The sequence below is a fragment of the Heloderma suspectum genome, chromosome 3 (genome assembly GCF_057233095.1).
Source record: "Heloderma suspectum isolate Gila_16-S chromosome 3, 16-S_ref, whole genome shotgun sequence".
Classification (NCBI taxonomy): Eukaryota; Metazoa; Chordata; class Lepidosauria; order Squamata; family Helodermatidae; genus Heloderma; species Heloderma suspectum.
Window position 1 is genome coordinate 86524874 of NC_139460.1, and position 14107 is coordinate 86538980.

The window sequence follows — 14107 nt, forward strand, 5'->3', positions numbered from 1 at the left end:
AAAATTCTACAATAGAAACGTTTTCTAAAATACCCTAACCCACCCCAAATGCCTGCCTGAACAACCATGTTTTTAATGCACGACGGAAGCTCATTAAAGAGGGGGCATGGCGGAGTTCCCTAGGGAGGGAGTTCCACAGAGTGGGGGCCTGCTCCAAGCAATTCAGCTTGAAAAAAGTCTTCAGTTGGCACCAATGGGAGTCCTTTTTCAAGTGTAAGTTGCTGTGTGTGTGTGTGTGTGTGTGTGTGTATGTGATTTATGGGCAAGTCACAGGTGGAGAAGAAAGAGTTAACCCTCCCCACCCACATGCTACGATCCCCCTGACCCTACGCCCCAAATTGCTGCCTGGACTGTAAAAAGCCAACAGAAGGCTAGTTGTTGTGAACTGCCCAGAGCGCTTTGGCTATTGGGTCATATAGAAATGAAATTATTATTATTAATAATAATAAGAATAATAAGAATAATAGTGGGGTGTGTGTGTGTGTGTGTGAGAATGTGTGTGTATGAATGTTATGTCTGTGCAAATGAATGGGTGTGTGTTATATGTGACAATGGATGCGTATGTGTGTGTGTGTGTTGGATGCGGATGTGTATGAATGCATGTGTGTTTGCATATGAGACAGTGAGTGTGAGGTAAACCTGCCCACTCTGACCTCCCCAGTTTTGCGGTGGGGGACAGGGGCATCTGGCATGCCCCTGTCCCCCACCGCCCAGAAGGCCAGTTGCAAGGGAATGTGGCTGTGGGTTCCCCACCCATTTTATACATATTTGGACCTTTTGGCATAGCTTTATATTTCTCTCTTGCCTTTGTGTAAGGATCAGACCTTTTCTCTCACAGTTCTTTCTTACACAGGGGTAGAATTCTATGTCAAAAAGAACATAAGTACCCACAGTTGATATGAATCTACCAAGGTAATCCAGACTAGTGCAATGTGCCACAAGCACAAAACAACAACTGGAAATATGGACCAACAATTCAAGCTCAGAGATCTCATCCAGAGACTTCATATCAGGTCACAAAACTAGGCAGTCTGGGAAATTCAGTGTCCCAGAAATGTATGGTGCTAAATGCAAGACTTGGCCTTTTGCAGAGGTATGGAGATTGTTAACGAGAATTAAGAACACTTGCAGCTAAGGAGAAGGGGGAAGGATGTCTGTTTTTGCAAATCTCCTTTTTCTTATCTTGTGTTTTGACCCTGGATAAATGCGCTGGCTGTTTGGAGGATAAGGCTGCTATCAATAGCTACTAGTAATGATGGTTGTGTATTACTTCAAGGACTGGAGGCACTATACCTTTGAACACTAGTTGCTGGGGAACATGAGCGGGAGGGTGCCATTGCACTCGTGTCCTACTTCTGGACTTCCCACAAGCATCTGGTTGGCCACTGTGGGAGCAGAATGCTGGACTAGATAGGCCTTTAGACTGATCTTATATTCTTAACTGAATCAAAAGAGTTTTATTGAGTTGGTCAAAGAGCCTGTCTCCCTGTAAGAACAGGAGTGGAATTCAGTGCAGGCCAAATCTACTTACTTATCTTGGGAACTCAGTTTTTAACCTTTACTTGTGTTGGGTTAACAGAAAACAGCTCTTTCCCTGAGTCTGTTTCCATGAGCGATTTACTCCGAACTGGCTGTGTGTGTAGGTTGTTAGGGATACATGACGTCGTAGCTATCCAGCAACTACCCCAGAGTTTATCAGGGAAAAACCAGATTTCCTGAGACTGCATAAAGTCTGATTCTTTTCCTCAAGTCGGGTTCCCCCCAGGATAGTTGCTGTGTGCCCCAACCCCCGCACTGACCTTGGCTATGCTAGCCCTGCTCAGGGGTGTGCCTTTCACCGTGACCCCGGTCAAGGGGTGTTTCCTGTGTGTTTCCCGTCCCTGCACAAACCAATTAGTGTCTACTCAGAAGTAACTCCCATTGTGGTTAATGAGGCTTGCCCTCTGAATGCCCACACCAGTACTTACAGAGATCCCCCTCAATTGAAATGGCACAGTTTAAAGCCCAATTCCGTAAGTGCAGTTAAGCACAATCTCGAGGCTCAGATTCTCCATTGTTTGCTTTATTGCCTTAGGAAGTAACTAATTCACAGCTTTGTTGTAGCAATCCTGTGCAGTATCGGTTTGGTTAGAAAGAGGGCTAGTTTCCCATTCCTGTGTTCTCCCGCCCCCCCTCTTTCCTAGCATAAGCATATGTGTGTCTACTCGGAAGTAACACCCATTGTGTTCAATGAGGCTTGGGGCTCATTGGGAGGCTTGTCTTACAAATGCACACAAGGGGAAGTAACTACTTCACACCTTCCTTACGGAGCCTGGAGCAGGGGGAAGCCTCTCTTATTGGTTGAGCAGCCCCTGCCACTCACATGACATTCACTCCAACCACCCATCCCATCCAGAAATAAGTTATGTGAAACCACTTAGAATGGTGCAATGTACACCCTCGTGGAGCCCTGCCTGGACCAAAAACGACCCCTAAAGAAATGCGGGTGAGCCACTCCTCCCTTCTCCTTCCGTTGTCGTAGAAACAGGGCCCTGGCCAGCTTAACCAAAGGGAGGAAATTGCCCCAAAGCAGAGCATGCTCAGTATGCAAATACCTAATTATAACTGTTGTTTCTAGATGTTGGAACTGTGAGTCACAAGAAATTTGTCATCTTTTCTGTGCCAGGTTAAGATTTCCTCTATTCCCAGGCATTTGACAGCACATGATCGAGTGTTTTAGGTTTTTTTTTTTTATCAGGTCCTGGTACTTTTATTGTTGATTGTTTTTAAACTATTTTAAATTCTTCAAAATTAAAGTTTTTATATTATGAAATCTAATCAATGTATGAATGAAATGAACCCCATTTTCTGTAGGCCTCCCCTGAGGAGACTCCTCCTTTTCCCCAGCAGTTTAAAACTTTGATCCCAGGTAGGCTTGTTACTTTTTGTAAAGTCACCAAGGCTTGGAGTGCAGGCCCATTTTGGTGGGGTGTGGGTTGAGGGCTAGCTCCTGGCTGTACGACACTGAGAATATCGAGGCTCATTAAGGATCATGTCAGATAGTTTTAAAAGCATTAACTTTTGCTTCCCTAGTTTATATAGGTCATCCTCATTATTATCCTAATAAATCACTTGTTTGTATTTTAAATCCCTCCTGGCTGTATTATTGCTACAGGAATACTGCAGCTGAGTGCTAGTGTTTTTGCACTGGGGAGGCAAAATTAGTGGCTGAAGTTTCAGTTAAAAATGTTGGAGCAATGAAATGTTATGTTTGGGCACAGTCACTAGGCTTTAATAAGAAGCCTCTGGATGTGCTTAATTCCTTGACCTCATGCATGTGTATGACGTTGACCTGTAGATTGTTGCTTCTTGGTTCACTTTTCTTTACTGTTCCACTCTGTATAAGTTTTGACTAGTTTTCTGTCAATTATTTACCCACTGCCCTTGGAACTAATCTTAGCTTCACATGTATCTGTAAAATGGGTAAAAATGTCTTCTACAACAGGCTAGAAAAGTGTACACATTTTACAAATAATTCCTTGATAATGTGCTATGTATGTGCATTAGTCCTATTCACAGAAATTGATAATAAAACCATTACAATATTAATGCCAATTCTTGACAGCTGTACGTTATGTTTACTTTTCCCATCAACTTTCTCGTATTATTGTAAACATATGCTTAAAGTCAGGATGCTTTCAGTATAGTTTTAAAGTTGAAAATACCATGTTTCCTCATGGAGAAAGAAAAATGGTTCTATATAAAGGCACTAGTCTCCAGTATAAGGCTCTGATCCAAAGCAACACATGCTGCATACATGCAGTCACTTTTAGATACTCGGAATATACTAGTCAGATGGCAAGGAGTGGGAAACAATGGAATCTAGGGGTGCTTTTAGACATTGTTGTCTGGACCCTCGCCCCAGTAAATCTCTGTGAATGAGGACAATGCCACCATAAAAGCCTTGTCTGGGAGCGTCCTAAATCCATCCTTGGCCTAAACAGCTGATCAACAATATTCAGAGCATCTAACTGGGGCTTCATGAATACAAGTTCAACCCAGTCTGCCAGATTGGGCAGGGGACTCATGCATGCTGCTGCAGCAGTTTGAACATGTGCTTTCCCCATCCAGCTAAGGATATGTGCATGCAGGCCCACTTCAAAGTGCACATGGAACCTTGCTGTATTGGGCCATTGTTCAGCTATGCCATTTTCATTATAGCTCACCACAAAATATTTGACTGTTGGAAATCTGCATGAAATACATGTGGTTTTTTAAGTGGCACTAGGTGGGCTGGGAGAGTTTGCAATGATCATTTGCATTTCATAACAATACAGGCAGTGTTAAGAGATTGTATTTCATTCAGTTTATAATGATGACTAACTGTGATTCTGAACTGCAGTGAGTCAGAGCACTGAGAGCCATGGTGGTCCTTATTGTTAAGCCCAGTGGTGAAGTGGAGCCAGGGCTCACAGGGACGCAGTGCCGGCATTTTTTTTATTTGCAGGGGTGCTGATGTTATCTGCCATCCCACCTCAGACTTCCTTTGAGTTTAGCTACAATCCTCACAGTAGCTGGGGCGGGGGAAATGAATTTTCCCAACAATCTTTTGTTCCCTGCTGTAATGCAAAGTATTTGGGGGTGGCTTGGTCTTGAATGGGCAGCTAAAACCCATTAGCTTCACAAAAGACCTGCTCCCAGTGGATATGAAAACTGCTAGAACTGGTTTGTTGATATGTGCCTGAGTTTTTGGACTCTCCTCATGCGTGTGGCTATGGGGACTGCCATGATGAATGCCTGCATTTCAAAATTTACCACCACTGATCCAGATTAACATGTATCTCATCATCAGAATATTTGTACTTCCCTTCCAGTCCTGTTCTCTATGCATTTGAAGTGATGGTTAACATTTTCATACCTATCTTTAAAAGAGCTTTTTGCATTTATTACATCTAAAATTCAAATACAAAACCTATACTGGTTAGAATGTACATTTGATTTTAACATGGCTCTTTTCTCCTTCCTGTCTCGCATTGGTAACATTCACACAAAACTAGTTTGAGAGGTTCATTTTCCCATTTAACTAACACTGGTTCTCTTCACTCTTGACCTCTCATTTTGCATGCCTTGCCTTTTAGTGATGTCACAGTGTTCTTTGTTGAAATGCTAATGCTTTGATAACACAGTGCTCTGGAGATAGGTAGCAGAGGTCCATGGACAACTTTTCTTAAATTTATGAAACTCTACCTTTGGTCTGATATTCACAGCACAACCCTATGCATGTCTATGCAGAAAGTAAGCGCCATTGAGGGCATCTCTACACCAGCCTAAAATCCTGCAATTAAAATGGGGCTTTCTGCTTCTATTTTAAATGCAGGATCACAACTGACTCCCTTTATACTGGTTTCCTTTCACCCCTCCCCTTCCCCCCATATCTGAGTCTCCCATTATCTTTCATTGATCTTGCTTCTCGCCACTTTAACTTTTTTCACAGAGGAAACTGAAGCAGAACACAACGGGGTAATTTGATAGCTCATTATCTGCGATGTATTTAAAAACGGAACAAAGGGCATTTAGTGCAGGAGACGCTCTGGAGCATCATGGCAGGTCATGGCGTCATGTAAAGAGCCCGCAAACCTCCATGAAGGAGCAATCTCAGTCGCAGAATAAAAGCTCTCTGTAAAGGACCCCTGAGTTACTTACTCCGAGGTAAATGAGTATGGGATTGCAGCCCCAGAGTTTTAAAGTCTCTCTCTGTGCCCATCCCATTTTAGACTTGAACAGTATGGTGGCCTTTCAGCTTCAATTCCCTGCTATATAAAATGGGTGTAATAACCCATCTATTTCACAGGATTTTTTTAAGAATGAAAGATAAGCACTTTATTAATTATTGAAATGGCCATATAAATATAAAACAAATATGCCCATATAAATATAAAACAAATATACAAAAATATTTGTTTATTATAAACAATAAATAATGTGAATGTTGCTCTTTAAATGCTGAGACCCAGTTACACATGATTATTTTTTCCTTATTTGTGTATTGTGCTGTTAAAATGTGGGATTTCTTTGTTTTAAAATGAATGTTAATTTGGAAAGCTAATTTTTTCTTTGTTTGTTTATTCTATTTGCAAGCTGAACTTTCCAGTCCTTTTGGCCTCATCACATATTTTTGTTTGTTTGCAATTTCAGTTTCCTTGATCTGTTGTTGCTACAAAAATTTGTGGTGCTATCCCACAGAATCTTGTCCCTTTACAGCTATATATATAACTAAAATGAAACTATTGAGAGAACTTTTTAATCTATTTTGAAATAAATCTTGCCATAAGATGAAATAAACCAAGTCTTTGGAATCCATGGAAAGTACAGAAGCATCCAACTATATATGCGGGGGTGGGGAGGGGAGAGGGAAAATAATTGAATCACATGAATAAAGTTGGACTACAACTCCCAGCACTCCCATGCTGGCAGTTGTAGTCCAACACATCTGGAGGCTACCAGAGTAGGGAAGGCTGCTATATTCTAACTGCGTTTCAAACATTTTCTTCTCTTGAAACTCTTCTTTTAAATTGCAGCTGCACTGATGCAATGGAGTCAGGCCATTTTCTGAATTTGTTGAGAATGTTCCCAAGCTGACAGGATTGTATCTGATTACCTGGTTCTTACCTAAAGGATCTTTTAAAAAAGTTTTTTTCCCCTGTGCCCCTCCCTCAGCAGCCGCTGAGATCCCTTGCCACAACCCCCAAACCCATGCTTGCAAACACTTTAAAGAGATGGAGATGTGTTGATGTATCTCCTGAACCACATCAGGCATGTCCTTTTGAATACAACCATCAAGCTCCGGCGAGCATTATGTTATGAAATATAAAGTTAAACCTGTTGGTGCCTGCAAAATTTGAGAAAAGCATTTAAGATTTAATGTGTTTCATTATGTGCTTGTATTGTTTTTAATATTTTAGAACTTAAAAAATATTATTAATACTGATTTTATCATGTAGTAGTAATAATAGGAGGAATAGTAGTAGCAGCAATAACTAAGTAATAGTAGCAATAATAACTATTACAAAGAACGGGAGAACAGGTACATATGCCAAGGGGTTAACAATCTAAAAATGTTATTATATTGTATGTTTTTATTTTATATTACATGTTATGTTTTATTTGTTAGCTGCTTTCTATCAGTTATGAGAGACAGGGTATAAATTGTTTTAATTAAGTAAATCAAAATTAAGAACATAATTTTAGTACATACTGCTGATGCGACGTAAACATTTTTTAAAATTTCAGCAGGCCTTTGGCCTGTCAAGCTGATTTGTGCTTGCTTTAACTGGCTATTGTTTGCTGTTTTAGCATTAGTTGGTTCAATTTTTATCAGCTTTATCTGCTCTTTTTGATTTTATTTTTATATATTGTTTTAATTGTTTGTATTAATTTCCCCCCCCCAAAGGGTAGTCATGTTAGCCTGTTGCAGCAAAAACAATGAAGAGTTTTAGTGGTCTATGGTCCATGAAAGCTTTAGACATAATAAATATGTTAGTCTTTAAGGTGCCACAAGACTCTTTGTTGTTTTTGTATTTTTATTGTTATTCGGCAGTATCCAAGCAGACGGCTCCGCAAGTGGAGCCCACCACTGATTCTGTTCCACATAAGGGAGCTCCACCGACCTGCCCCAATCCAGAAACTAGTGTTTCCACTCCTTTCTAGTTCCTAGAGAAGTGCTAAATCCCTGTTGTACAAGTGGTGGGCACCGCTTGCTGAACTGAATTGCCAACAGCCCCCACTTACACAATGGCCTACTTGGAGAGTGCCCTTTGTTGTGAGCTGCCTCTAATATAGAAAGTCAGGATAGAAATTGAGATGATGATGATACATTATTAATAATACATAATATGTTAGTTTGTGCCCTCTCTTTTAGAGATGCTCCAAAAGCCCTCTCTATCATGCATCGGGGCCAGTCCAAGGGTTCATCTCAGTGTCTGCTCACCCCTTCCCTCTCCCACCATGTCCTGAAATAGACCCGTGCTAAGTTTATTTATTTATTTAAAACATTTCTGTCCTGTTCTATATCATTAAGATCTCAGGGCGGCATATAGATAAAATCAATTTAAACAGTATAAAACAACAAATAATTTAAACACCCGAAAACATATTAAACTATTATAAACAAGCTAAAACCAGTTAAAATCTAAAACAATAAAACAGTTAAAACAATGTGCTAGGGAATACATTTAGCCCTCAAAGGCTTTGGTAAAAAGCCATGTTTTTACTTGGCACCAAAATGAGACCAATGACTGCGCCAATCGGGCCTCCAAGGGGAGGGCATTCCACAACCAGGGTGCCACAGCAGAGAAGGCCCTCTCCCACATCCCACCATAGTGTATGTCTCGTAGGACGCAGAGGAGGGCCCCTCCAACAGATCTCAGTTTGTGGGCAGGCATATATAGGGGGAGGCGCTCCCTCAAATATCAAGGTCCCAAGCCGGTTAGGGCTTTAAATGTCATCACCAAAACCTTGAATTCCGACTGGAAGCGTATTGACAGCCAGTGCAATTCCTTTAAAACTGGCGTTATATGATTTTGATGAGGTGTTCTGGTCAGCAGTCTAGCTGCTGCATTTTGCACTAGCTGCAACTTCCGAGTCGTCTTCAAGGGTAGCCCCATCTAAAGTGCATTGCAGTAGTCTAATCGGGAAATTACCAGCGCATGTACTACTGTGCCTAGGTTATCCCTGTCCAGGAAAGGCAGGGAAAGCCAGTGACAGGGATGGACCTAGGAGTACTGCCAAGCTACACACCTGCTCCTTCAGGGGGACTGCAACCCTGTCCAGGACAGGTCGCTTACCCAATAAAGTAGTGCTTGCTAAGGATCACCTGAACACCAATAACACCAATAAAGTTCTGAGCACTAGAACTCTTGTGTCAGATCTTGGGAGCTTCTGACCCAGCACAGAAGTTCGTAGGCTTGGGATGCTGGGGAAATAGGTAATTTTCATACTAAATGTGAGGACTAGCTATGCTGACCAGCTGCCTAAGTACTATATATCGATAGGTCTATTTCCATTCAGAGATCTAATTCTTAATTGTGTTTTAAGGGAGTTATTCAGCATTCTTTCCTATTTTTTTTAATGCATTAGGACTTAATTAAATCCATGGAACATATTCTGTAAAGAGAGAGATGCTGCCATTGACAAGTTAATTGCTAGAATTGGTTTTGAAGTTGGAACAGTGACATTTTTCTCTCCTCTATAATTATGTGCCTTTGAAAGACAGCCCTAAGCTTTGAAAACAAACACAGGAATATCTGCTTTACAAATCAAAGTGCGTGGTCCCTACTCAGTGATGATGCTTACTGGGTGGTCCTGGGCAAATCACCACTTTTCTGCCTAACCTATCGCACAGGATTGTTGTATAAACATAATACAAGTTTTTAAAGGTGCATTTCTATGGCTGTGCTGTGCCCATTTCAATTTTCAGAGCAAGAATAGTGCTTACAGAGTTATGGGGGAGAAGTCTTTCTTGAAAAGTACGACTATTTACCTGTTTCATTTCTGTTGACTGACATTTGTTTCCCTAATATGCTGCTGCTTCAGCACCATTTTTTTTTTCTGGTGAGGACTTTTACCTCCTAGAATGATCCCAGCCAACTTGGGATCTTTGTTCTAGAGCATGGTCTGAGGGCACATGATTCAGCCACCTTGCTGAAGCTAAACAGGGGGTATGGTCAGTGCCTGGATGGAAGACCGCTAGAAACCCCAGGTATGCCACCTTGAGTACCATGATAGAAAGAAAGTGAGATGTAACTGTACTAAATTCAGCAGAATGTAGTGTAGCCAGTCAGATTTGGTTACATGTTAACACCACTGAGGGCAAATGATGCTAAGAGCTTTTCTACATGAGGCATTTATAGTGCACTTATAATTCCTTACTCATGGTTGTTCTTTAAACAATGTTATGATCCTCCAGTTTCACTTCTGTTTTACCTTCCTGGATTTTTTTAGAGCAGGGAAAATGTGGTATTATTTCTGATGGTGAAGGAAAAGGTATTTTCCTACTTGTATATTTGCACTATTCCGCCATAGCGCAGTGCCACCTAGAAGTTATGTAGTAGAAAAGCAGGAAAGGAAAAGCTCTTTTTGTAGAGCTGAGATCTGAATTCTGCGACAAAACCGAAAGTAGATATAGCAATTAACAGGCTCGTGTAGAAAAGTAATAAGTGAAGGTGAGGACAATGCTTCCTAGGCTGGTCATATGGGTGATAGTAGCTAATGAGGAATCATGTTGCACCTTTTACTTTTTATTTTTTAAATACTTTTTATTTTATTTTTGTCTTTATAAATGAAATAAACAGTACCAACAACCTAATTGGTAACTACAGTTTCCCAACAATACAATATTCTTAGGAGGACACAGCAATAATGAAAAGGAGAAGAAATGTTGCACCTTTTACAATCACCAAAGGGCAGGGGAGACGTTTCGACAATGACAAATGTTCATTAAAATCCCCCCCACCCGCTTTTGTCAGGTGTTCTTATCTCTAGCTGCTTAGAAGTAGTAACTTATAAGGGATATTACCTATCTTTCATCTAAATTTTGAAATAATATACCAACGTTTAAAACAGTAAGAGCACTGAAATCTTACAATACACTTTTTAAAAGAGTGGGGTCCTGAAGTATAATTGGAATCAAATTCCACTCCAAGTGGCCAATATAGTAAGTGCTGAGTTCATGGCCATATGATGTGATGATATTTTGCAGTCTCAATGGTTTTCCCCTTGTCATTGTGCTGCAGTGATGAGTGTAGTGGCATCTCAGCTACTAAAACCCAACTAATATTAGCAGTCAAAAGTCGTAATGTGTTTAAGATGAATAGGTACTTGGGCTGGACTGCCACCTTTTGGGGCTGGGTGGGGTGGGCAGTCAGCTCATAAAGACTACCTATTTCCAGACTTTTCTTTGCAGTTATAAATTTAGTAGAATTTTAAATACTTAACAACAATGTATGAGGGCTATTTATAGGCTGGATGCCAGGATTCTTAGTGCAATATCAGGGTGATATATGCTTGGTTATTCAGTGTGTGATATAAAATCTAGTGCCCCTAAAATGGTGGGGGAATGTAGGTTCTTAGGTAATTTCTTAAGTATGCTCTATAATTAATCTATCCACCGGTGGATAAGGTGAACTGAATTCTCACTTTTGTGTCTGTTGTTGTTTGACCAGAAACAGTTTTATGCAAGATTGCATTGACAGAAGGGATAGAAGCAGATCTGTTTGCATTGTCATTGCATTTGTTTACAGAAGCTTTGTCAGTGCAATCTCTCAAAAATAAGTGCCAGCGGTGGCACTTATTATGTTGCTAGGTCTCACACTGTGAGATAATTTCTTTCTCAAAGGCCTAGCTCCTGAGATTATTAAGGAAGCTCAACTTTTTGTTTTGCAAACCCCTCTAAATTAAGGGTGCAATCCCATGCGTGTGTAGACAGAAAAGAGTCCTACAACTCCCAGCATGCCTCAGCATTTTTTCGACTCACAATTGGGGCATGAGCTTTTCTGAGAACAAACTAACAACTCTTATAGTGATCTTATGTTTCTCGTTCCGTCCAACTAACATGGGACCGCTCTGGCCTAGTGTTGCTCAAGCCATGCGTGAAACAGAACTTTCCTTCAGCCCAAGAGAATTTGTTCACATGGCAAATGTTTGAATTATGCTAACCTTTCTGATGCTTAAAAGCTGTCTTTGGATAGTCAGGAAGAGCATAATATTGACTGCAACAGGCACTGTAGCAGATTTTACGCTGTTCAACAACTATTTACTGGGATGGATTACGGAACTATTGATCACTTCCCCACTTCCCATAGCTGGGTTTTTTGTTGTTTTTTTAATGAACAATGCACATGAATCATTCAGCCTTGTTTTTCTGGAGCGTGAAGTATGGTAATAGCTCACCTGATACTAGGAAAGTTCTAAGCTCCCCCACCCCACCCCCTCACGCTTTGATTTTAAAGGTTAGTGGCTTTTCTGTTGCTTGAATTTAAGGTTCGGAGCTAGATTTACACCATCAAAAAGAAAAGAAAAGAAAAGGATAACCTGTTCATAGTATAATTTAAGCTTTATTATTTATTTGTTTAATTTCATGAGCCTAGTCACTGTAGTTTGCTTGATTAGATTTAGAAAATAAGCAATCTAGACAGGTTGTTTCTGAAAACCAATACCTTTTGAACATCTGGCTTATTAAAGTAAAAATCATTTATTAGAGAAGAACCAGATTTTTAAAAAGTGAAACTAAGGCATATGTAGGTGGAGGCTGAGTGACTTGCCCATGGCCACTTAGTGGATCCACAGCTGAATAGGAAATAGAGCTCAAGACTAAGGTTTCTTCACAATCATTTTTTTTTAAAATCAATGCTATTTTTAAAGAATCTATTTATGTTTGCTCTTATCTCCTTAATCAGCTTTTTGCACTTGTACTTTAGGTACTTTCAGTACAACAGAACTGAATTCAGAATGTGGCCTTATCTAGAAAAGGCAGACCTTTTCTAGAAAAGGCAGACCGGGTTCATCACACGGAGCTTTTATCCTGCTATTGAGATGGCTCTCTCTCGGATTTTTGTGGGCTCTTTAGATGACGCCGTGACCCTCCAGGGTGTCTCCTGCCATTTCCTCCAGCCTATCTCATATTTTCCCCAAACGCAAAAAATGTGGTATTTTTTCCAGCCCATGGAACAGGATCGCCATGACGTCCCTGTGAAATTCTCCAATAGCGGAAGAAACTGCTGTGTCTGCGTGCTGTGGCCATTTGTTTTCAGTTGTTGGGGACGCGGTCAGGATGAGATTTGACAGGAGTGAGGGGGAAAATCGCCTGCCCATTGCGTCTCCTGCTCTGCATTTCTCAGTTGGAGGGAGAAGAGGGAAAAATGTCTCCCTGCAATGAAGGGAGACACATCTGATCCCCCACCCCACCAAGTTCAGAAGCAATGTCCTCTGTTGTTTCAGAGCACTCTATTAAGTTCAGTGGGGCTTACTCCCAAGTAAGTGTGCTGAGGGTTGCAGACTTACAGGGTGATCTTATGTCTACTCAGAAGTAAATTCCATTGAGTTCAATGCTGCTTACTCCCATATAAGTGTGCCAAGGGTTGCAGACTTGCAGCACAATCCTACATTTTATGTCTACTCAGAAGTAAGTCAGAGGTTAGGTTTCCTGGGGGCTGTGAGAAAACAGTACAGCAGAAGTTAAGCTATTGAAACAAGATGCCGCCCCCCGCCCCCCCGCTTCTTTGCACACATGCCAGGGAGAGAGGAAGGCACTCCCTGAGTTCAAACCACATGGCTGCCATGTAAAGAAGCCCTTCCTAATCCTGCAAAGAAACCGAAAGCATGAAGCTCCGGAAAGGATGGGGGGGGGGGTTTGCGTGTTTTTTGCTTAATGTAGAAACACGCCTTGTCTCAGTGACACATGCCTTGTTACAGTCAGGCTAGACTACTGTAATGTGCTCAGCATGAGGCTTCCCTTAAAGGTGGGTTGGAAACTGCAATTGGTGTAGAATGTGGCAGCTAGAAACCAGATTTGTCTATTTTTTCCCCACTAATTACAGTTAACACATTGATATTGAAATCCAGGTACTGTGTAAAATATTTGCTGTGTTAAAATCTTAGTTCACTTCAATACTTATATATATACCAGGATGTCCAGCTAACTGAAGCTTTCAACGTACAGGCACATTCAAGTGGACGTCACAGTGCTGACACTCTCTTCTTCGAATGCATCCCTTTGGAATGCATCCCCTGTACACCCCCCAAAAATTACTGTGGAAACTCAAGCAAATGGCAGAAGCCACTTGTTAGGCAACATGAAGAGCTGTGGTTAGAAAAAGAGGGCAACAGTCTAAGTGCAGGGAAGTTCTTATATGTGCCAAAGGGCCTCTTTGTCTTCCACAACATAAGAACATAAGAAAAGCCATGCTGGATCAGACCAAGGGTCCATCTAGTCCAGCATTCTGTTCACACACTGGCCAACCACTCCACTCATTTCCATAACTCTGGAAATGAGTGGAAACACTCATTTCCAGAATGGGACAGGTCAGCAGAGCTCCCTTCTGTGAGCTCCATTGAACTGCCCTGTTCCAGAAAC